Source organism: Heliangelus exortis, chromosome 2 (assembly GCF_036169615.1).
Source record: "Heliangelus exortis chromosome 2, bHelExo1.hap1, whole genome shotgun sequence".
Lineage (NCBI taxonomy): Eukaryota > Metazoa > Chordata > Aves > Apodiformes > Trochilidae > Heliangelus > Heliangelus exortis.
Genome location: NC_092423.1, coordinates 50,407,944 through 50,433,692, shown reverse-complemented (window position 1 = coordinate 50,433,692; position 25,749 = coordinate 50,407,944). Strand labels below are relative to the sequence as shown.

Here is a 25,749-nt window from a genome sequence, read left to right as displayed (position 1 = left end):
TGTGGTAGGGAAGACCTGTTTTCTGTTTGTCCTTCCTTACTTCACAGAGGGATTTGATGGAAGTCTAGGACCTTGAGGGAGTGCTCATGCCTTCGGTGACTACCACCGTAGCTGACATTGCACCTCTTTTTTCCCTCAGCCTCTCCCATTTTGGTTCTTCTGCTTTGTGAGAAATACTTGAATAAACCTTGAAACAGGGCCCAAAAGGCAGGTGGCTCCATCCCAGGGATGTGTCCCAATCGCCAGCATAAGGACTTAATCTCCTCTGTCTTACTGCAGGCTGTTACCTGGCTGCTTTGGCAAATCTGGGCACAGAGAAAGAGAATGGGGAGGAGAAGCAATGGAGCTGGGTAAGGAGATGGGGGAGAATCAGATGATTTTATAATTTATGAAATGCTTGCTTGCTTTTTGCTTTTTCTAGTGCATATTTTCCCGAACAGTCTGATGAGATTCAAAACCAGATCTGCAAATAGCTTAAGACTGCCAAAGTCTGCATCTAAGGGCAGGTTGTTCACCCCAAAAAACATGTTCATTCTTCATCCTGAACTTTAATCCCAGCTCTGACATAAAGTCCCCATATGGCCTTCTTTAATCATATGGGCATCTTTAAGGAAACAAGTGCAGATGGACACTTTCACAAGTGGTGGTAAAAAGGCACTGCATTCATTTAAATGGATTTTATCATTTTCCTCAGTTTCCTTGATCATCAAGGAAGCCAAACTGTACTTTCAGTACTATAAAGCAAAGTACAGACTGCTCTTGCCACTTTACCAATGAGTTTATAACAGATGCCTTGGTGAAATTCAATTTCTTTCTTTATCAAAAAAAAGGTAGCTTTCCCACAAATGTATTGTACCAGTAATCATCTTTGATTTGATACACTTCTTGAAGCAATCATTTTCTCATAAATTCTGAGATAGCTTCAGTTCTGTGTCACTTCATAGTTACATGAGATATGATTCAGCAGTCCTAAGCGTCTTCTAATCTGTTACATGACAAGTAGACAGAAAAGAGGGATTGTATTTTTTAACATCATGTACAATGAAATATATATAATATAGCAGAAATTAAATATTTCGGAAAAAAATTTATCTAATACCAACTTTAAGCAGCTACAAAAAAGGACACAGGACAAAGCCACGGCACACAGGAATTTGCAGACTGTTGTCTGCAAACAAAACTCTCTCTTGTTTACATTCCTGAAACTTTTGGAAATGAAATTTAGACATGACTCAGATGGCAACCTAATATCCCTCAGTGTCCTACCTACCACTATCTTCAGCCTGAGTATTTTTTTTCTCTCTCTCTTCCTCCTGCAATTCCCATCATCCCATGTCCCTCCTTGCAAGACTCTGGTCACTTTTTGAAGTGAGAGATTATATTGTCAATGGTACTACAAATTCCAAGTAGATTGTGTAACAGATCTCAACCAAACAAAGGTTGTAAATCTAGGTATTTGGGTGCAGACACAGTTGCCTAAGCTTCAGGCAGATTCCTTTGAAAACAAACTCCAAATCCCATCCCAGTATATGCTGTGGAGGTGCTGACAGTTAGCAAGCTATTTTTCATTATTTGCCAAGTTAATAAGCTTTGAAGCTTAAAATGCACCCAACATGGCCCCAGGGCTGTAATGTCACTAAGTTTTGGACAGACAGATGATTTGCCATGGGGTGTTAGTGCTGCACCAGTCCCTTGCCCTCAGTAAAGGTAGTGGTAGGTAAATGCATTAAAATTGTGAAAGCAAGCCTGTTTCTTTTGAACAGCATCAGGCCTACAGCATCCAAGGATAGCTACTTCCAATGAGGAAGCAAAACAAACTTCTGTAATGCAACCACACCGTACTAACTTGGAACATCTGCCATTGCTTCAGGTACAATGGAAATGTAACCCAGGCTCTGTCTTTGGTTTTCATCCTCTTTCCCTGGAGAAACTTATGATGTTTAAGCTCTCTCCTGCACAAGGATCTCCTGCTATCTTCCTACTCCTTACACTTTATGCATCCTCTTTCTAGAAAGAGCATGATATTTTGAGGTTGGACTTTTCATAAATTTATACGTCTTACTACCAGGTGAGGGACTCACATCAGCTCTACTGCATGCTGACTCTGGCATCTCTGCTCTAGGACAGTCTCACTACATTTTCCTATCAGTAACTATTTTTGTCAAACAGACATAACTCAAGAAGATGAAGTTTATTCATGTCCTAGAAAGATAGGCCCTTAAATTACAGACACTCTAGGACTTGCCCACTGGAAAGGGACATAATGTCCCAGCACAGCATGACAGCCTTGCACAAATGAATGGGTCTGCCTGAATCTCTGGTCAGGCAAAGTGAACAGCAGTCACACACAGCATTCCCATCTAATCTCCTGAGGTGTTTACATGAGGCTTGCTATGGTGGTATTTGGGTGCCGTTTTCACAAGAGTCTCTCCACTGCCAAAGCACTGTCACTGGAGCAGGAATCAATAAACAAAGCTACAGTTTCATTACAAAAGAAGGAAAAGGTAAGAGACAAGGTACCTCATGAGAAGGGATGTACTAACCAGTCTCCAAGATACCTAACTGAAGACCCTATGCAGATGCCTACAATGAGTGTGTCACAGCGAAAAAAGGAGGCAGAAGAAGGCTGGACTTGCTTATGTATACCCTTGCTACTGAGGATGAAGCAGAACCCCGGGGTTTTTAGCCTTCTACAGATGTTTCTGCTGGTTTAATGCATCCCCCATGGGAGTTCATCTGATGCTGTCAGTGTTGCAGTCTCCTACAGCCTTGCTGTAGGTTCCTTCAGTGGAAAGCAACTGAGGCTTGGGACAAGACTATCAAGTAGTTGTATCTGATACTATGTCTTCAGATTATAATGAACAGGAAGAATAATTGCTTTGTCTCAGCCTTTTAGCTGCTCTGAACTTCATTAAAGGAAGTCAGGAAGGAAGTTGTACCAATGAACTGAAATTTCTGCTCTGCCCTCTGGTTAGTCCCTGTATTTTGAAACTACACAAACATTTCTTTATACATGGCAGCCTATAAGCATTTTTTAATATTGTATTTTAAGCAATCCCAAGCCACAAATTCAAAGCTAGAAACATCAACCCATCTTTGAAATGTCCTCCTGGTTTGTATAAGTACTGAGGAGTCTCAGGCAAACATGTGATACCTCAGACCACATGTTTGTTGTGTTACTGAGGCATGTTGGCTAGGGTGTATGCCAATGAGATAGAACAGATCTGTGTTGTATTATACCAGCGTGAACTCACTGAAGCACACGGAGAAGGCACAGAAAAGGGGGTACATGTGACTGGTTGGTATGTGACCAGCTATACTAGAACCAAGATATGATCTCACTTGTTAGAAAGTAAAGAAACATAATTTTAAAAATGTCCAAGTGTTCCTTTCTTGCATTTTAATCACCATCATACTTATCAAGCTGTAGCACAAGGTATTCTTCAAAATGCAGGCTCTGAGTTTACCAGAGTGTTGTGGAATGTTAGAGAGGTTTGGAGAATGTTGGAGAATATTCCTGAATATTCTCGAAGAGATGGGAGGTACGACCCCTTTACTATGCCCAACCCCATGTTTGGGAGGCCAATTAGATCGGCCCATACTCCGGTGCTACCTGCACCAGGGATTCGCTGTGCTACAGGTAAACACACCGGGTGTCCAATAAAAAGTTATGTTGGTGGCTGGGGTGTGGTCACGGAAGCACTATATAAGCAAAAGTTGCTGTGCAATAAACCAGAAGTTCGTTTATCAACCATATTGGTTGCACGCATTTTCTTTGCCGCTCCCGCACCAGAGTACATGTAGGCAAATGGTATTCTGTACAGTGATCTCAGGAATGGATCCAGAAGCCTTAGGATTCCTCCAGCCATTCTTCCAGAGCTCATGTCCCAAAGACAGAAAACCTATCATTACCACTCTCTGTTAGTATAGCAAGTGACACATAAGGAAAATGATGATGCTAGCTCAGGTATGCAGGATTATTTCTAATTTTAGCAAATTCAGTCTGCCTCTCTGGAAATCAACCCTATAATTTCAATTGAGCACAGTGTTCTTATCTCCTTCTGTTCAGTTATGCTAACATTACAAGGCTATATTTAAGAGAAATGCTATTAACTTAGACTAATCTTTAAACGGAAAGCTTACTTAGCTGTATTTAGGAATAAACTAAGTAATCTACAACCATGTTGTTTTAAAAAGGTACCTTTGATACTCCTAAGTAAAAAACATTATGCATGAAAACATCCTATGTAGGTTTTTTTTAATATAATGATATAATTACTCCAGCCACAGAAAATGTTGAATTGTAGTACTACAAGAAATAGATTCCTGAGTATGACAGGAAGATAAAATATTTTGTTAGGGAATTACTGATGTTTTTATTTGCTTTTTTCCTATTTAATCTAGGGATGACTTTCCACTTTGCCTTTTCTGAGCTAGGATTCCTCTAACAGCTGGTGACCAGACAATCACACTCACTCAGTAAATTATCAAATACCATGGGCCTTTGTTTGCATATCTGTGCTAATCTGGTTTTCACAGCACATCCTTTGGTTCACTTTTAATAAATAAATTCCACAAAGAAAAGAGCAGATGGGAATGAATGTTGCTGTGCTTCTTTACAAACAAAGCAATAGCTCAAGGAGCTTTCGAAGTGATGGTTCTGCCTCTTCTGCTGAACAGAACAGTGTCCTCCTTCATGAGCAATACTGCTAGTTTCACAAACAGGCCCCCTCAAATAAGGTTCTCAGTGTAAGGGTAAAGAATTAAAGCCCAAAATCAGTTTACTGCCAGGCCAGTTCTTGGCCTTGCATTTTCCACAACAGTCAATAGGAAAATGGATTTCTGCACTGCAGTGAGAAAACTACTGATTTTCAGGCAAACTCAACCCCTGGAGCCTGGTGGGTGGTCAGACTTTTTCTAATCTTGAGAACAATTGCAACAAATTCTTTTTTGCTCTCTATTCAAGTAGAGTTTCAGGCGAAGACAGCCCAGTGTAAATCAAGCCTGCACTTTCTTTGGGCAGATGGTATGGAAGAAGAAACAAGAGATGAAATGTAAGCCAAAGTACCACTAAGTTTCTTAACCTAGTAAAAGCAAGATGACCCCATTCTGGAAACAGAAACAGTCTTGTGATAATCAACATGACATCAGAGAGGTCACCATATGCAGAAACAGATCCTTTACCCAATATCTTTTCCCCTGGCACCCACAAATGCTTCCTACACAGGCTCCAGCTGTCTTCTATCACTGAAGCACCTTTTTCTGGGGCAGACTCTGCAGAGTCGGAAGCCTCTATCACCCTACCTTTAACCAAAGGATAAATAAAGGGCCTGAGAAAGTCTACAATGGCTTCATCTTCCTCATCCTCGTCCTCTTTTTCTGAATGAAAATTTTCTACATACAGCTGATAGATGAGTGTGGGAAATCTGTGCCAGGAGCTGGGGCTGGAAGTGGAGACAGGAGTTTGGAGCTGGCAGGCGTGGGAGCCCTGGGAGGGGGCAGGAGAGGGGCTCTGCAGCACAGCGACAGGCTCTGCGGTGAGGGGCTGCCTGACAGGGGGAGGCGTGAAGACACATGAGCTGATGACTCACTGGGCAAGGCTATATTAGTGACTATTAGCACCTCCGAGGAGGAGAGGGGTGGGAAGATTTCCCCTGCGGGAAGCAGTCCGGGAGAGGATGCTGGTGAGACATAGGGTTTGCAGAAGGGCTCGAAGCCAGCAGCAGAGGCTGCTGAGGTAGTGATGAATCAGGCACTTCGAGCAATAGGGGTGAGGGATTTCTATCTTACACCCCCAGGTAACTGCCCACCCATGACCAGGGCTACTTTTCAGGGTGGAGTATGCAGGCAGGATCCTTGCTTCCCCACTTACACTCCCACCCCATGCATAGCACTGTGCCCTGAACTGTTGCCTCCTCCTCCACACACACAATAAGGAGACCCATAAGCCACCTCTCCAGAACGTGCAAGCACAGCAGTATGCTTTGAAACATGTTTCCCATAGAAACATTCCAGACAACGGAGATGCCAAGATCAACAGTGTGATTCTCTGCCTCCAAAGAAGCCGGGTCTGCTGAGACTGTACGCTACACACAGACACAGCTCTTGCCACCAGTCATACCAACACACACTCACCGGGTATTGCGTGTACATAATTTTTTTCACAGAATCAGCCAGGTTGGAAGGGATCTCAGAGATCATCAATTCCAACTCTTGATCCACTACCACTGTGGTTACCAAACCATGAGTGCCACATCAGTCTCTTCTTAAAAACCTCCAGGGATGGAGAATCCACCACCTTCCTGGGCAGCCCATTCCAATACCTGATCACCCTCTCTGTAAAGAATTTCTTCCTAATATCCAACCTAAACCTCCCCTGGCAGAGCTTCAGTCCATTCCTTCTTGTCTTACTGGTAGCTACTTGGGAGAAAGATCGACGCCCCCCAGGCTACACCCTCCTTTCAGGGAGTTGTAGAGAGTGATGAGGTCTCCCCTGAGCCTCCTCTTCTCCAAGCTGAACACGCCCAGCTCCTTCAGCCCTTCCTCACAGGACTTGTGCTGGATCCCTTCACAGTCTCCTTGCTCTTCTCTGGACCTGCTCCAGGACCTTGATATCCTTCCTGAACTGAGGGGCCCAGAACTGGACACAGTACTCAAGGTGTGGCCTCCCCAGGGCTGAGTACAGGGGCAGAATCCCTTCCCTGGACCTGCTGGCCACGCTGTTCCTGATACAGGCCAGGATGCCACTGGCCTTCTTGGCCACCTGGGCACACTTCTGGCTCATGTTCAGCTTCCTGTCAATCCAGACTCCCAGGTCCCTTTCTGCCTGGCTGCTCTCAGCCACTCTGTGCCCAGCCTGGAGCTCCCCATGGGGTTGTTGTGGCCAAAGTGCAGGACCCAGCACTTGGCCTTGTTGAACCTCACCCCATTGGAATCAGCCCAACTCTCCAGGCTGTTCAGATTTGCACTATCAGATCTTTGCCACATGAACTTCAAAACATTGGGCCATTATGGGAGCTGGATCCCTCCCATACCAAGAAATACTGTCTTTTTAAATAAATAATAGTGCTGCTAAAGGGATACAATTACCTCTTACTGATGAATGAATCTTTGTTAATTCTACCCAGCCCTCTTGACTTGTGCTGTGGGTGAATTTTGAGCACTTACAGCCCTTAAACCTTAAAAGGTTTTGGGGTTTTTTTTATCACAAAGCCCCAGTAAAATGCTTCACAGTAACTGTGGACCTTCTTACCATCATATGTGTCTCTTTCTCTAAAGTGGAAAAATAAATCATGCATTTTATTTTCAGATAATGTTATCAAATGCCAGGAGACATTATCTGACACAGAACCCATTAACTGACCCAAGAGTTGCACCCCACATAAGAATAATTTTTTTAACAGACTCAAGACTGACATGCATTTTATAAAAACTACAACATATATTTATACCTATTTTTTAAAAATCCATTTTTCTCTAAACGTGACCAGAGAAAAACTGAAAAAGCTTAATTGCAATAATTTACTCCAGAACTCTCTTGTGGCTCAAGAGGTTCATTCAGAAGTCAAAGAAACTTGCAATGAAACAGCAGCAGAGCTATTTTCATTCTCCATTTCCCAAGAAATAGTACTATGGTTTTGTTTGCAAATATTCACCATTTATGCCAACAAACCAAAAACCCATATTATTTATAACCACCTGCAGTAGGATTTCATTATTTATACATACACCATATATCTTTGCCCCTCTGACTAGACCCCTGGACATGAGGTTTCTCGCAGAGCACAGTATTACTTTGCCTTAGCCCACTTCAAAAGATCATTGTGAGTGACATTTAACCCCATGCTCATGCATATCCCCTTAAGTTCACAAAACATCATTGATATGCTCTACATATCAGTATTCCTAAAGTTGTCCTGTTTATGTAAAACTGATTTTAAACCGAGATGTTACGCAGCCCACAACACAGCTGTTCCATAATTAAATTGGGTACCATAAAATCTGATGTAGAAAGTATTACCAGGTTGCTCAAGGTAAATATTCAGAGATTAAGTTTGTTCTCCTTAGTTTGAAAAACTATTCAATTTAGAGATAACTTCTCAAAGTAATCAAAACCTTGGCAGACGTATTAACAAAAATCAAATCCTTTTGTTTAAAAAACACTAAAAATACTTGAGCTCAGGCTCTGCTAAAACTACCCAATGTACAGGTGCCTAACATGCATCGTATAAAAGAAATTCTATAGATAGAGACCTTGGTTACACACTTTCTTAATGACCTGTATTATTTATCAATATTCACTCACTTGTTCATATAGAGATGTTCATTTGAAGTTTCTTACCTCGTCAGAGCTTATTTTCATTACAGCTTTCCTTGAATGCCACATCACTGTCAACATCAGCTGCTCAACCCCTACCAGTGTCTTTGATTCCCATTGGTACTTGCACAGACAGAGACTGGCATTTCTGAGATAATGCCTTAGCTAAGGCTAATGAGGTGGGTAATACATGAATCTCTACTGCTGCTGCCTCCAAGATGGACTGGTTTCAGAAATCTGCACCTAAGAGGACTCTTCTTTTGAGCTGAGTATTTAACACTCCTTCTCCACATGTACACACCTGACAAATCCAAGCAAATTGCCCCTTAGTGTGTGTTTTGGCTTGGTTGGAGTTTTGTTTGTCTGGTTTTTTGTTTTTCCATAAAAAATTATCAGAAAGTAGTAAATGCCAACACCTCTTCAAGCATGCTTGTGTGGTTTTGTATGGTTTGTAGCCTTGCCTCCAGAAGAAAAACACACACAAAATTTAGCATTGAAAATATTTCATACTATAGAGACAGAGTTTTCTCTTCTGAATCTCACATTATAATTGTTGGAAAGCAAGTTTTCTAGTTGTAAAGTTAGCTGAGGTATTGGGAAAAAATGCTGTATATTATCATTAAGCTAGTATCCACTAGTGCTGTAAATATAAGATTACAAAATACTTATGTGTGTGTTCAATTCAAATTATTACTTATGTATTTCATAGTTGAAGAACCACAGCTCAGTCTGAGGAAACAAGTATACATCTACTCACTCAACTGGGTGTAAGCTTCAATGCAACACACCTTATATTTTCCAGTGTGGTAGATGATAACAGAAATATTAGATTCCAGTGCTCTTTTACCCAGAATGTTATTTTAAGTTACTGCTCTGTGATTAATACAAAGAGTATACTGTGATATGGCTTGGAAGACTGACCATCTTTTATATACCCTTGAGAGTGTGAAGCTTTGTTCATGAAAGAGAAAAATGTGAATCAGCATGGGTAGATTAGAGATTTGTCTCGTTCACACATACCATGAAGTGCTAATAGGTTAATTTGCAACTTGTATTTTTATCCTTACATCTCTATCACTTCTAAGCCAGTTGGGTGAGATCTTTCATTTCTGTAATTCCAACTGTTTTACACTGTTATAGAAATATGGTGTTGAAATAAGCTATACAAAAATTATACATACTCTCTGCTTCTAGTCTACTTTCTTTTTCCCCATAATCAAGTTTTTTTTCAGACACATGAGAAAACAAGCAGGGTAGAAGCACATTGAAGGTCACCTTATTGCTCTTCCAGCAAATTATGTGGCTGTCTGCCTCTGAAAAGGTTTGGTGAGCTGCATCAACATGCAAAGAATCTCACAAGAAGGAGGGGATCTTTGACTGCTCTAATCCTCACTGTCCTGATACTGAGACCTCCAGCACAGAAAAGATCCCTGACAACAAATAAAATCATCAACTAACAAAACGTAAGATGGTTTCCCACAGAAAATTCAGTCCTGCTTTTGCCAAACTGCAGTTAATTTGCTTAGAGAAGACAGTTTCTTAAGCTGTAAATTTGACAACAGAAATGCCATCAAGGAAAAACACCTTGATGCTGATGAGAAAAAAATGAACTATGTTTTCATTTCATTCAGTAGGTTCATTTTTCCATTCAGTAAAATCAGATAACAGGATCTGACTTCTCTTTTATCGGTCTGATACACATTTACTTACTCCTAGCTCACAGTAGACAGAGTAAAATATGGTTTAAGAATTACGTGTTCTCAAAATTCACTTAAAGAGTAGAGGATTTGGGGCACAAATCTGCCACTTGTGACATACCTGCTTCCCCTCTGTATTCAGTCTGAAACAGCTTTTATTGAAATGATCACAAATTAAATGTTGATATTTGGCATCCTTTGTTAAAAACAGGAACCTACCACAGCCTCATCACAGTTCTCTGTTGCCATCTCCCCATTTCTGTAGCTAAATACACCCAGTGTGGCCAAGCAGCTGCATCATCTACTGATCATTAAGAGGCAGAAATGACACAGTGGGTGGATGTCAAGTTTTGTCCATTACTTCACAGTTACTCTTTCTGAATATTTAATTCACGTACTATGCGTTTTGGTAGATGGAATGAGAATCATTCATCTAAATTGGAATGATTAATCTGAGGAACAGTTTACTCTCCTGCAGCTCATATATATAAATATATATATATTTATTCCCTCCCCTCTCCCCCGACCTCATAATACTAAATTTTCCTGGATCACCTTGTTAGCACACATCTATTAATAGCAGACTGTGAACACTCCACCATTAATATCACTCAGTCAAGCATCCTATGCTTGAAAAGTCTCAGAATGACTACAGAAACTTTCTGTTACAGGAACTGAAAACCTTGAAAGATACCTTAATGATGCCAAGATTTCCCAAAGTTGTAAAAAAAAACCAGAAAAGTGGTCCAAATGCTTACATTAATTTGGACTGGCTTCTGTCAGTTGCTCAGATTTCAAAGAAGTTATGCTTGCACATAGATTTTTGTTTAGAGTTATGAATTTCCATCAAAATGCAAAAAAACTTGAAAGTCAAAATTATTTACATTTTCCATATAGAATTGTATGCTTGTAAAAGCTCCACTTTCTAGAAGGTTGTTGACCATAGCCTTCACCTGCAGACTGAACTTGATCCAAGTCATGATCACTGAAGTCAAGAACAGTCTGTATTTTACTCATAATATCTTAAAAAGCCAGTGTAGTAAGTCAAGCACATGGCAAGTAACTTTTTGTGTATCTGACTTCACCCTCCAAGAGGATGAATCAGCTCAGCAGCAATCTCATACTGGTGGCAAAAAATAACAGAGAGCAGTAGGTGCCTTGTAAGTGCTACAAAAACATATATAGCAAGTTGCCTCTATTTGTGTTTTACACCTGACCACAGGTTCTGGCACCTGAAAAAGAGGGAAATGATATTGAGGCTGGACATGTAATACCACCCCCACAAAGTCTTCCAACATCTCTCCTCTTTTGACTGAGAACAATAAATTCAGATTGTTTGGGCTACAATAAAACTATTTCAAATAGCTGAAATGAGAAAAGGTTTGGGCTTTTAATTCTGAGTAAAAAAAAAAAATACATGTCATCCATTAAATATAAACTGACAGGACTTAATTCTTTCAGTCTCAGTGTTTGGTGACTCTTTCTTTGCTTTCTTGAGTAATATCCATGACAAATTTTGGGAAGGGTTCAGAGAGGATTACCCAAAGTGCAGTAAGGGCTCTATCCTGTGCCAGAAGCTTAAAAAGAGAGAGAGAAGGAGAGAGAGAGAGAACTGGGGAAAATGGAAATGACAACTGCAAATCTGCAAGCACCTAAGTGATCAACAAATGCTTGTTGATAGCCTAACATGAGAAGTAAAGCAATCACAGTAAGTTTGCTCCTGCAGAGACAAGGGGAAAATGAGAAATCATCAGTCAGGTGGCATGAGGAAGCCATCACTTCTGCCCAAAATCAAAGTAGAATGGAAACAGGCTGAAGAAAAGGAAATACAGGGAATGACAGTGTAGAAAAAATGCCTCTTCTGCCTTACTTCAGGTGTTCATCTATAAGAAGTGAAGGAAGAAAACGATTTGTATTGTATTCAGAATTTCCTGCTGTTGCATGGGTGCCTGAACTGGCATGACACCTTCCTCCATGCTGGTGTGCTGGAAAAAGAAGACTCCACATATTGGTTACTGAATTAAAGAGATGCAAGTACTAAGTTAATAAACTGATCTCCAAATCTCTCCTATTTTGGGGGATAGATAGAAGGTCTGAATCTTCGTCCCTGAATTTATATTCATCTACAGGCTTGGAATCCACTTGACTTTCACTTCAAATTATTCCTGATTTCACTCTTGAGCTGATCAAGAGAGAAACAAAACTCTGTCCCTGTGGTTACTCACAACTAACGATAGAAGGACGGTCACAGTGCATGTTTTTAGGATTTTATCAGTCATTTGACAATACTTCCAGTTAACCACTGGTCAGATAAACACTAAAATTAGACAACTACATAGAGGTCTGCCTTATCAGAGCTATCACTCCTCTGTCATTGGGTCCTCCTGTCCACAGCTTGTGTAGAGCCACAGCAAAAGAGTCCTCTTATCTCCCACTGCATATACATAAGGTGCAGCTACACTCAGCTTGTCACAGACCTGTGCCCACAAAAGAGAAGATGGGAATGACCTTCAGCACTAAAATCTCCTGCCTCTGTGCTCAGAGCAGCATTGGCAGCCCTCTGCCCACAGTGAGGATGAGGCTCTGAAACCCAAATGAGAGATGGGAATTTGCTGCCTCCCAGCATGGACCCTGCCCTGACACCCTCACCTGTTTTAATGGTGATTCCCCTGTAGTAGCACGAGCTAATCATAGCAAAATGGTAATGGCAACAACAAAACATTTGAAGCAAAATTCCTGTGTTCTACATGGAAGTGAAAAATATGTGCTTCCCTCCAAAGGAGTCATTCCCATTTTGACTGTCACAAACGAGGTATCCCAAGGACAGTGTGTAAGAAAGGTCCTTTGCAAAGCTAATTCCTTACATTACCATTCAGTAAGGACTATGACAAACCACTAAACAGGGATGTAAAAATCACCAAAAATATTATTCTCGAAATCATGCATTACCATTTTTCTATGCATTTTTATGCTGTTTTGCAGTATGCATTTTCATATTGTTTTAAGAGTAAGTTTTATTTAATTGGCAATTATTTATCTAATGTTGCTCGTTTCCTACATTATTTTTCGAGACATAAACAAATTCTAATAAAAATGTTTCAAAGTTGAAAGGACACCCACTATAGAAAAAAGTTCCCAAGCCATCTAAGAAACTTCCAGTATTTACTTTCTTTCACAGATATACAACAAAATAATGATTTTCATTGAAATTTTGTTTAACTAAAGTATATTTTCACCTTGTGAAAGCACGTACAACATTATTCTCAGTGCTAACATGCTACTTTCAATTAGCTGTACCTTTATATCCTGTTTAGCAATGAGACATTTACTTATATGCTTCTAAATACGCAGTTGTGTTATTTCATTTTATAGTCTATCCTGCCTGGAAACTAAAGAGCCAGAATTTTTAAAGTTTTATTTTAAGAACATATGACTGAGAACAGTAAAACTGAGAAGACAACATTTTGGGAAAAGCATATGAAGTGAACTCAGGGATCCTCTCTAACCTCATCATTGATTATATTAAGGCTCTCTTGTCAAGGACACTTTGCAGACCAAGGTGGCCACGTGCACCCACCGCCTAGGCTGAAGCAAGGCACTGTTTAATAAGCAGTGATGCTTGAGGTCTGCACAGTTATTAAGCCAAGTAATGTAGAAATGCTCACCAAGACAGGCAGACCGTACTCAGGGGCTGTGGAATAGGAAGCATCCCTCTTGGCACTCAGTTCTTCTGAACTGGAGGGGTCACACAGCATGAACATGGGTGCAGTTGTGCAGCCAGAGCAACAGCCATGGGGGCATCATCTGAAAATTGCACTTATTTGGCCCTTAAAAGGGAGCATTTTGTCTCAGAACCCACCAAAACCAGTTTTTACCTCAATGTGGTCACACAGCAAGCCTGTTTTTTTCACTTTCTCCCCAGAAAACATCTCTTGTTCCAAAAACAAAAAGACAGGGATGGACATTGTTCATGTTATCTGTCTGAAATTTTAAGTGAAGTTAGCTTTTGGTGCTTTGTTACTATTACCTGATTCCCTGAAGTCCCCACAGATGTATGAAAATACTCAGAAGAGAACAAAGAACTGGCTGAGTGATTACCTTTCTCTCCATCTGAATTGCATTCTGTTAGCTAATGTCATTCAGCTTGGTGCCTTAGGCATATACTGGTACAACTTTGCTAAATCAGGTACTCTGATAGAAATGCATGTGTAAAATTGGCAATTTGGTCTCATGTCTGAGGCCATGCCCAGGCCAACAAAACAAAACAAATTCAGGGAACTGTGAAAGCCAGCTACTGAAAGTATTTAACAGGTAGTTCCCAATACAGTTCCTGGGGAGATATGAGTGTCATTAAGATGACTTTACCTCTGACAAAGAAAAATATAATCATACTGTGCACATCAGTAGACACACAAATTCAGCATTTGAAAGTATAATGAGAGAATTCGTTTATTTCCTTTTCTATCACTTTGTCTTATCTCAGTGTCTGGGAAAACACATTAGAAAATTTCCCATGCAGTATTAGGCCAAGTTCTCTATTGAAATCAACACTAGTAGAGAGTGCTGGTTAAAAATAGATGACACCTTAGTTTAGTATCTCTGCAAAGATAACTATTTAAGCAGTATTTTTAAAGACATAGAGAAAGCACAGCAGGACCATCAGAAATGCTTCTGCAGAAGCAACAAGCAGTAGCCTCTGTTACCAGGCTTCCACTCAAGACAGATCACTATTAGGATGACCCTGGAAATGAACTAACGATTTCTAAGGCTACAATCAGTCTCACTAAGACCATTACCCAACTCTTGATGAACTGATGGAAGAGTTTTCACCAGTTTGTTGTGGAAGCTGCCTCTATCGTTTGCACTCCCTCTCCCTTCTTAGAGGAAACTTGTTCAGAGAAATTTAAATAAGATTTGAGGATCTTCATTAGTATCTCATTTAATGAGTTTCTTCTTTCCTATCATCCATATGAGTTGTGAACTCAGTGCTGCTTTCTTTTGACGACTGGGAGATGAAGCTTGCATTTTAATAAACTCCTCTATGGAAGACTCAATTCACAAGTACTCCATTTAAATAGGAAAAGAACTTGAAACATGTTATTCTGGTTTTTTTTCAAACACAGATGAGGAAACTCTCCAGTGAAAAATCCTGGTCATGAATCTGCACTTCAGGCCCCTACTTCTGCTGACGTCAGAGGGAGTTCCATGCAGCAGATGTGTGCAGATGCACCACAAATCTGCAATGCAGATAACAAACCCGCAGTGCAGATCAGACACCAGGATTGTACTCGCAGGGTGATAATTCAGCTGCCATTCCCACCACGGAAACACTGAGGCTAGAGGGGGCCTCTGGAGATGATCTCGTCCGCTCCCCTTGCTCCAGCAGTGACAGCTCCAGCAGGTTGTGCTGGACAGTTTTGAGTCATGTTTTGAATACCTCCAGGGATGGAGACTCCACAACCTGTGTTAATGTCTGACTACCCTTGGAATAAAAAAGGAGGGGGAAAAAAAGTAAAAAAAAAAAGCTTTTCCTCATATTTGAATGGTATTTCCTGTATTTCAGTTTTTGCCCTCTGCCTCTTGTCCTGTCATGGGGAACTAATGAGAAGAACCTGGCCCCATCTTGTGCATTCCCTCCCATCAGGTATTTATATTGACAAGCTCCTTATAAGCCTTCTCTCCTCCAGGCTGAACAGTCCCAGCTCTTTTGGCCTCCCCTATTCCATCAGATGCTGCAGTCTCAGTCATCTTCATGGCCCTTTTGCTGGACTCCTTCCAGCATGCCCCCATCTCTCTTATAACTGGGGAATCCAGAACTGGACCCAGCACCCCACGTGGCCTCACCATGTTGTTGGCCTTCTTTGATGCAATGTCACACTGCTGGCTCATGGTCTAAGCTCATGGTTGTCCCCCAGGGTCCAAGGAACTTCTCAGCAAAGCTGGTGTCCAGCCAGTAAACCCTCAGGATCTATGGGTAGCATGGAGACGTTCCCCACCACAGTGCCAATCTTTGTGCTTTCCCCCACTCCCCCTCTTCCCTGCTTTTATTTTTCATCTACAAATTTATTTTTTCATCTACCCTTGCTGAGGGTGCACTGTGCCCCAACCATCCAGATCATTAATGTTAAACAGCGTGAATTATAGTTGTATAAGCCATGAAAGAACCATGCTGTGGGGAAAAAAAATTATGTCTGTAAAATATTTGGAATTAATTTGCACTTTTAGAAACTCTTCATTAATTATTGTGCAACTGCTTCAAAACGAATGCTAGAGAATGACAAATCTGAGTTTAGCTTCATTTCAATTCATAAAAAAAAATATAAATTCTTTTAAATGAGAGTAATATGACTGATGTTCTACTGCAGCACAAAAGTAAGGAGTCTGTATTCTGTTGATACTAATGAGTAATATAAAAAATTAGGACAGTTTTGCTAGCACAAGAGCTGATATGTCAGGATAACACAGGATAACGTTATATATTATATAATGAATTATAAAGCAAAAGTACACAAACTACTTTTTTTCTGAGAACCAACGCAATGAGCAAATATGTAAGGCTCAAGCAAAAAAAGAAAACCTACATTTCACATCATGGCCTGCCAACACCATCCTCAGATAGCCAGAGTTTGGCTGTATTAGAATCATCACTAATGCAGTGGAGGAAAAAAGTTAACAATTATAGGCTGCACTGATCCAAAGCCTTCAAGCTTCACAGAGTTTTTGTGAAAGCCAGTGGGCATTCCTCAGATGGGAATTTGCTATACGCAGCCCAGACCACTTTGATTAATGTATTATTCCACAGCATGACTCATGACACAGCAAAAACACTCTGCCAAGTTTATCAGATTTATAACATTAATCAACAAATATGCTAATTTCAGTGTGCAGACACTGTTTTGAAATACCAAGCCACATACTCAGCCGCAGTAAATGAGCATCACTCTAGGGAAGTCAACAGTTATTTGCCAATTTTCACCGAAATTGGCCCACTGTATTTACACTACTGCACTCCGTAATTATTTTACACAAGTACTGCTTACATTGCAGAAAATTATATTATAAGCAACTTAAATCAATTTAGGAAGTGAAGAAGCCCTCAAAAAGAGGTACAGTGCCATAAGAGGAATCCAATTTTCTCAACATCTCATCTTCAAAATGGATCTGAACATTACTTTATTATGAATAACACAGCTTGGAATTAGGGCAGACTTAATTATAACTGCTACAAGAAGCTAGTAGGATAATAAGCATCTTTTTGATTCAGGAACAGATACTATTGGTGACAATCACGTGACAAAAAGCAGTCTTGAGGTTATAAGTATCGGGAATAGAAATGTTACGTTTACCTTAGAAACTGAAACTACAGATGCTCACACTGATCTAAATGAGGCTCATGCATCTCATTTAGGAAGAAGGAAAATAAGTTTCTGCAGTCTTCTGTTTGACAACAAATTCTTGTCTTTAAAAAAACAGAACTTCAGGTCCAGTCCATTTTCAACCGAGCTGAGGGAAAAATTGCACTGACAAGGAACTCTTGAGTGCTCACCTGAAAGATGAGACAGATGAAAGGTACATATATAACGGAAGGGATCACTAGACACAAATGGGGACCCCAAGTTGTATTCCTGGATCGATTTCCATATATCAAAATAAAAGCTTTTTTACAAAAAGAAGATAAAAGATTGATTTTTGCCAGAGTAAGAGCAGCAGTGACAGCAAATTTCAACTTTAGGCTTGGTTTCAAAACAACTTGAGTCAATTTATAAAGTTTAGATCAATTTATAAAGTTCAGATGGAAACCAAGTAACACATGATAGTTTTAGCAGTCTTGCTGTGAACATTTCAGCAGATTCAGATCCAAAAATTATTTGAACTAAAAATAAATGTCCCAATCTGCAAACTACAGCTACCATGGCTCTGACATCAGCAAGTGCTGAGTACTCAGATGGATAGTGTGATAATTTCAAAATGTAACCTTCCTATTACATAAAATACTTTCTAGAAATTGCCAGCACGCATCTTAACATGAAGGAAAAAAAACCAAAAAAAAAAAAAAAAAACCTAACAGCCATTAGCAAATTGTGTGGGTAAGGAGTGTTGACAATTTGCAGCAGCTTTACTTACCTAGATGTTGCTATATGTCTGCAAAGTCCCTGGTAGTGACTGAGCTGCAAATTTCTAGCAAAAGAATATTCAGCAAAATATGGAAGTTGCCAAAAATAATTTTGCATGGGGAGGCAAACCAGACAAAACTTTAATCAGAAAAGAGATTCAGAACAGAGATGCACAGAGCAGGAGGTGACTCCCAAGAACCTAGAGCCTGGTATTAATAGCATTACTTTAGGAATCATTAACTGGGTGAATCCTGCAACAGGTATGGGGATATCACTGTGTCCCAGGTAAATGTTTAGTGTAGATTCTGTCTTGTGTTTCATTAAAAAAATTCAAAGCTGTATTTCAATGCTTAAATAGCTAGTATTTTCCCAAGACAGAATAGAGTTTTCTCTCCAGATCTGTCAGATTCAATTAACTGGAGCTAAGTATCCCTTTTTCCTCGTCCATCAAAACTCTTCACATTAAGTAGAAATGCAAAACATTAGTGAAGATTATCATCTTATCCATCAGCCTTCATATTATATTGGGTGTTTTCCTGATTGTTGCTGTTACTCACTTCAAAATATTGCTGAACTTCTACTTTCTGATCTGGTGGTCTCAAAATCAAACCATAGCTTCCCTCCAATCCCTGATTGGATTGGATCTGCAAGATGTTTTACCACATCCTTTAGGAAAACATCACAGTGTAACATACCACTTAACTTCATTGCCATCAGCCAGCCATTTAAAAGCAGATAAAACTGTATAGGAATTTTCTTTGAGTGACTTTTTAATGTTTCTAGCTTATGCACATTCAGGAACTCAAGATAAAGCTTCAGGAATTGATTAGTCAAAGACTTTTATCTCTGCTCATCACAGTCTCTGACTGCCAAGAGTAAGAAAGCCACTGTTCCCTTTTCTCATTGGGAATGAAATACATTCCACGATAGTCTTAATTTAATAACAGGATGAACAACTTAAAGCCCACAGGACATGCACAGACTGCCAGGTTAATAAATCTGTTCCAGAGCATGCATCCCCTCTTCCCAAATGCCCTTCAAGTGCAGACCACAGGCGAGAAGGACAGGCCAGGTGGCTACCAGCCCTCTTCTGGTGCTATTTTGCCTGAAACTCCAGCTTCTCTTCTCAGTTGACATCAGGAAACCCTGGATGCCTCCGTGGGCACAGAAAAACCACACAGGGTGTAAGTGCGTGGCAGGAGAGGAGGAGGTCATGACATACATTCACTTAATCTTCCAGAATAAGGTATGTGATCCACTCTCAAGGGTGATTAGACATGATTTACTGAGTAATAGTCGTGACAAAAATAGCTTTTCTAAGCACCAATTATAGTACCCAAAGCCGCAGCCAAGCTGTGACTGGTTTCTTACACTTATGCTTTACATCTTTCCAACCTTTCCCATAGCAACAAGTTTTGTGATCTGCTGTGTCTCCTACCACTCTTCTTGCTTTGGGCTTTTCCTCCATATGTTGCCCTTCCTGCTTGTGTGGTCACACATGGTGTCTGGTTCACAGCTACACATGTGCTGATGAGCTTGAGGGTATCTTAGCATTGGTCAGCCAGACAGCAGCTCTTGGAAGTCAGCTTTGCTCTCTCCTGTCCATTCCTTCAGCGGGACCCTTTTTTATCCTACCATCAGTTTCCATAAACTAGGTTGGAACTAAGTACCTCTGAGACGTCTACCATTCTGCTAAGTTAATGATCAAGTTCAGCTATGCTTAAGAAGTTAATGGAAAGATATATAATGACTGAGAGCTATACAGCAATTTTCTTAGGAAAAGGAGAGCCACCTCTAGTTCAGAAACCAGGCTAAGAATTATGTCAATGGCAACTGCTAGACATCCCAGTCAGTTATAAGTATGTAAGGCCTATTAATCACTCATGGTAGAGATAACTAAATAGTGCATTATTAAATACCTCTCTAGAAGGATAAAGGCTATGCCTAAATTAATGTATTTTCCTGCATACAACTCCCTACCCTTATACAGTTTCTTCTGTAAACCTGCAAGGAGGACTGGGCCAGCAACTTCACAGTAAGCCAAGAAATTAATGACAGCCCCTGGAACAGCATAACATACACACAAGTGCCACATGGACATTTGAGACTCAAGTGGTTGTACAGGTATACCATGACTGGATTTAAAAATATATCTGCCCTCTGTGTGTGGTGGGTGTCAGCATACCCTGTGTCAAGGACTGGGTGGTCTGTATGCTTACAAAGCCAGAACTGGAAGCTCTGCACAGCTGCTAAACAAATGCTTAGAATTTATTACGGTATAAGAATCAGGTAACACATGTCAGAGAAGTGTGGTCAAGGACAGGCACTGGTCAGTCCTCAAAGCAGGACTTCTTTACTACAAGGACTTTGTCCATGGACCTTCAGCTCACACACTCATTCCCCTTTTGGAAGCGGATTTGTTCCCTGCCTTTCAGAAGGACAGCTCTGTTAGGACACTCACAGTCCATCTGAATTTCTCAGCTGGGGTCTTTCGAAGTATCTGATTTTTACAGGCACAGAATCTCCAGCTTTTCTTGTCATCAATAATACATCTATCTTATGAAGAACAAGAAGACTGTGATATCAAAAAAAAAAAAAAAAGAGAGAAAAGTCCATTTCTCTTTCAACTGCCTGAAGAAATACCTTCCTCCTGGATTTGTGTGGATATATGCAAGTGAGAGAGAATGCAGTCTTTGAACAGTAACCTGTATAAATCTTTCTCCTCTGATCATTCCCCCTCTGACTCATAAATCTCAATCTACTAAGGAATGAGTGCATAGCTCTCACAAAGCATGACATGAACCTAAAAGGGAGACACAATTAGGAGAGAGAAGAGAGACAAATTATGTGGGAGCTATTTCTTAATGAACAGAACACTTCTCACTTCATATTGAGTATCATAATGAGTATCAATAAATAACAGGAATAAGCAACAAGTTCAAATAGAACAGAGATTAATTTTTTTAATGCAAGTAAAGTGCCTTATAATAAGTTTGGACTGAGAAAGACATTGAGAAGAGTGGTTTTCAGAGGCACTGCTTCCATTTTAATGTTTCGTGAGACCTGGATCTGATGTAGATAAACCAACAAGAAATTGCCTTTCATGTTTCCATCCTTGTGAAATTTTTTATATTGGTTTTGTTTTCAAATAAGTTTGGGACAGTGACCCATCTTTCATTTGTGTGTGTGTGTGTGTGTTTTAAAAAAAAAAAAAAAACAAGAGACAATGCAAATTAAAAAATACAATACAGAAATACTGAGTAATGAGAGGAAGGGCATGTTTTATTCTACCCCACAACTAGCCTTCAGCTCCTGTTCTGTCCCCATTGTGGCTCTCCCAAACATTCTCATCTACCTCTTTGATTCTCAGACTCTACAGATGAGCTTGGTTAGCTACAGCCAAACTTTGGTGCTGCCTATAGAGTGTCAAAACATGAGAGGTGATAAAGCTCCTTATGTGAGTGGAGATGGGCTATTGCTATGACTAAGGCCAGGTAGGAGAAAGGAAGGTTCATACCCCTCATTGCCACTGATGCCATCTTCACCCACACAATTGAGGCTCATGGGCTGACCCCCAGAACATGGTTCTGTGACTGAAGTTTTTGCATTTGGAGCACAGCAGTATCACCTCTGTACTGTCACCACTAATTGGCACGAGCATGAGTGTACATCACCCACAGCTAAACCAGAAATACAAGATCAGCAGCAGGCATGATTTCAGACTTCCAAAGCATAACAGAAGCAGATAAGGAAAGGAAAGCAAATTGTCCTTGGAAAGGTAATGGAACTTTGCAGTTGCTGTAAGAAAAGGTAAGCAGGGGTGTTACCACCTTCAAGCTGAAAATATTTTGAAAGGTGACAGAAACTAAGAACACATGCAAGCTTGAAGCTTTAAAACTCTCTTGTTGGAAGGAACTGCATCTGCCTTTCTGGTTCCCAGGTCATATGGCCTTGATAATGGCTCAGGACAGATACATAGGTATCCAATAAGGCTTGTCTGGAACAGGACAGAGAGTCTCTGCCTCATCTTCTGACCATTCAGCTGCCTGATACCCTGATTTATCACTTTGTAAAAATTCCTAACACAACTCCCATGTGCTAGATTGAGCCAGCTGGACTATTTTGCTACTGCAGACCAACTTTATTTGTCACATAGGCCCTGGATCAGGACTGGAGGTAGCACTTAACGTTTTGTCTCAGATGAGCATCTCCCTTCCTCCCTGATCATCCCAGTTACCATGGGATGTCTCCTGCCACAAGATCCATCAGTGCCATAGCATCCCATAAGCACCCCCACAATCATTTACCCCCACACAATGTCCCAGGTCTCTGGACTCAAAATAATACTCCATTTCTCCTGTATATCAAACCAAAGCAAGTCTAAGAGAAACCATGACATTTCAGACACATTACATTTTCAGCCAGACCAGTGCCACCTGAGTGACTTGGTTCACCCCAGGAAGCAGTCTGTGGACAAATGAAACAGCTTCTTTTGTAACCTCATATTCTCTTTTATCAACATAAAGCACTGCCACGAACTTCCAGGTGATATCTGGAGAACAGCACCCAAGCCTGTCTCTTGTTTCTCTGCTCCTGTTGGTGGGTGCCAGCCTGGCATTACCAAAACACCTGCTTAGGTACCTGCTGCCCAGGAGGGGCAAACAGAAGCTAAAACAGGCTGTGAAGTTACTACACAATCTGATGAAGAGCTCATTAATTATCACTTAATTCTTACCAACACAGATAGCATGGCTGCTCATTACAGGGACCTAGCAGATCAAAAAGCACATCTAGGAAGACAGTTGCTGAGTTACAGACCTCAGGGATGGCAACCATCAGCATCTCCAGTCAACATCCAGTTCACACAGCCCTAACAAGGCCATACACCCATCACCTAATATTGCTGGGATTCTATCAGCCCACAGTCACTGCCAACAATTGCAGACACACATAGAGCCAATAATAAAAAAAAAAAAGTGACTGCAGCTCCTGCAATTGTGAACTTGCATATTTGTTCCACTGGCTAGTCAGAAAAAAACTTGTGATAACATATTTGCATAATGCGTGGTCCAAGAAGCTAATAACTCATATGTTTGTAATTACATATTTTTCCTTGTCGGGGGGGGAGGGGGGTATAATCCCCATTCTCCATGTTTCACTGTATTTTCATACATAATTCAAACTGGGGCCTCCTCTGCCTTTACGATACAAATAGAGTAAATGCCAGTAAAAATGGGTGCTAAAATCTGTACTGTAAGCACTGCATTAGTATAACTACTCAAGACACACCATCACTTATGACTCAGTACAGTACTGCAAACAAAAAGATACTACAAACTCTCAGTTAACTAGGAAGGTATTCGACCTTGTTTAAATTAATATTGTATTTGTTCATGGTATCTTCAGAAAAAAGATAGCAAAAGAATTGTATAACAGAATCAAGACCATCAGTACACTTTTTAATTATGGAAAGATACTTATTTGGGGTGTAGAGAAAAGATTGTTTTGGTTTGGCTTTCATTTTATGTCTTTAAGAGGGATTATTACTGCAAGAAAAGTAGAGCTGAAATGACTGAAATAAGCACATTCCTCCTTTTATGTTTAAATGAGTTTCAAGCTCATATCTAGATGTTGAACAAAATCAAATATAGATCTCTTTCTGATTTTCCAAGCTGCTAAACAATAAGTACTGCACAGTAGAAAACAAGATCTAATACCAGAGGTGGCAACTGGGACTTCACGCTGCTTATATGTATTCACATAAAAAGATAATGCAATCACAAGGAAGTGTGACTCATTTGACACTAGAGAGACATTTTCTTTTTAACTATTCATGAAAGGAATAGCATTGCTATACACTACTCCAACAGCAGTGAATCAGAAGTAGTCAAGGAGTCACTGAATTTTATGGTTTGTAGCAGTCACGTTCGAGAACAAGGCCCTGTCCTTCTCTCTAAACTCAGTTCATACAAGCCCAACATTGCTCCACATACACCTTGAGATTCAGGTATCAGGTTCCTTACACCTTATACAGGCTGGACTGGACAACTGGTACAGCACATTTCTGTTCCCAAAAGGCAGCAGGGTAGCAAGATCTTTCGCAAGTGCCGAGTAAGCAAGAAACAAGGAAAAACCCTGCCTGGCAGGCCAGTCACTGGTGTTCAGATCCAGTAGTCAGACACTGTCAAGGAAGCACTTGGAAGATCACTACCCACAGAATGCCCTGATCAATCAAACTTGCAACCCATCCTACAGAAGATGCTTCTTCCTCCTCAGTCTACACCATAATAGCAACAAGATCCCAAACTAAATAAAAACACTCCGGTGTTTATTTTCTCAAGTCTTCAGAGAGTAATTGCAATTTACTTACTTATCTTACTCTCCTCTGCATAGCTCTTAAACAAACATGGGCCTTCCTTCTTTATAAAACTAGACAGTTACTATTCCCTTTGTAACAGCAATTTGTTTGGATTTCCATCTATAAAAACTCTCCAAAATGCTACTTTGTACATTAATTTCTATGCCGATGAAATACAAAAGTTCTGTAATGTTTATAAAGCCATCTCAACTGCATTAGCAAAACTATTTTGCTAAATTACATTTTCCATCTCATCAGTCTTTATTATGCTATATACAAGCTCACTTCTTTCAAGAGTCACCCCTACTCACATAATCAAATCATACCATTTGAAACACTGTGACATTATTTTGTCATACAAAATGGTTGAAATTATCTTGATGATGGCAATGTAAGGAATGCTGCTACCCAGAATTTGTTACAAAAAGTGAGAGCTGAAAAAGAGCTACATGTCTTGGAATTATAGATTTTTAATATCAGAGCCACAAAGTGGTCAAGTTAAATACCATGGGTCATCATAAAAGGAGGATGTATGTTCTCAAACACTTGTCCTGAATCATTTCAATGGAAATATTAAAGAATGAAAATGTGCTATGGAATAACAGAAATTATTTGTATAGGCTTATATAAACTCACTTTATGGTAATACGGTTTCATATACCAAGCCATATAAACAACATATCTTAAATTACTACCTAATTTAATGACTCAAATTAAGTACCTTCAAAATAATGATTATAGGAAGACTGATATAAGTTTGACAGACTGAGCTATAAGCAAAATCACTGTAGGCAGAGAAACTTATCCCAAGCAAAAACCATTTTATGCTTGCATACATGTGTTTAATATAAAAGTAGAGCATAGTTTCTCAACAACAAAAAACAAAAAACACTTGGACAAATAAATTCTGCCACTCACTTTGCTTTTGGTGGTCACACCATTTTTCACCTTTTGATCCACTGCATGCACATGGCTTCTTTTTTTTACATGACTTGGAGAAAATTCTTTTCAGAAAGCATCCCTTCAAGAAACACCTGACAGCTGTATGTCCATATGATTAAGTAAAAGAGGAAAATCCAGCAGCAGATATATCACACACTTTACAAAAGTAGCAATCTCTTGCTTGCAAGCCTCTGGCCAGAAGCTTCTCCATGACAAAATAAATTAATGCTAGACAGCTCCCAAGACATTACATCAACAGAAAAAGGTTTAGCTCTCCCTTGCATCAATAAAGCACATCATCTGACCTAAAGAGCAAGTCTG

The 25,749-nt window shown here is 40.2% G+C and overlaps 2 protein-coding genes across 6 annotated transcripts in view; both read right to left on the bottom strand.

Moving 5' to 3' along the window:
- The window catches only part of LSM5 (LSM5 homolog, U6 small nuclear RNA and mRNA degradation associated), a 591,871-nt gene that overhangs the window by 446,567 nt on the left and 119,555 nt on the right, over positions 1 to 25,749 (bottom strand). The gene's annotated exons all lie outside the window — the stretch shown is intronic.
- PDE1C (phosphodiesterase 1C) overlaps positions 1 to 25,749 on the bottom strand; it is a 286,285-nt gene that overhangs the window by 219,118 nt on the left and 41,418 nt on the right. The window lies entirely within an intron of this gene.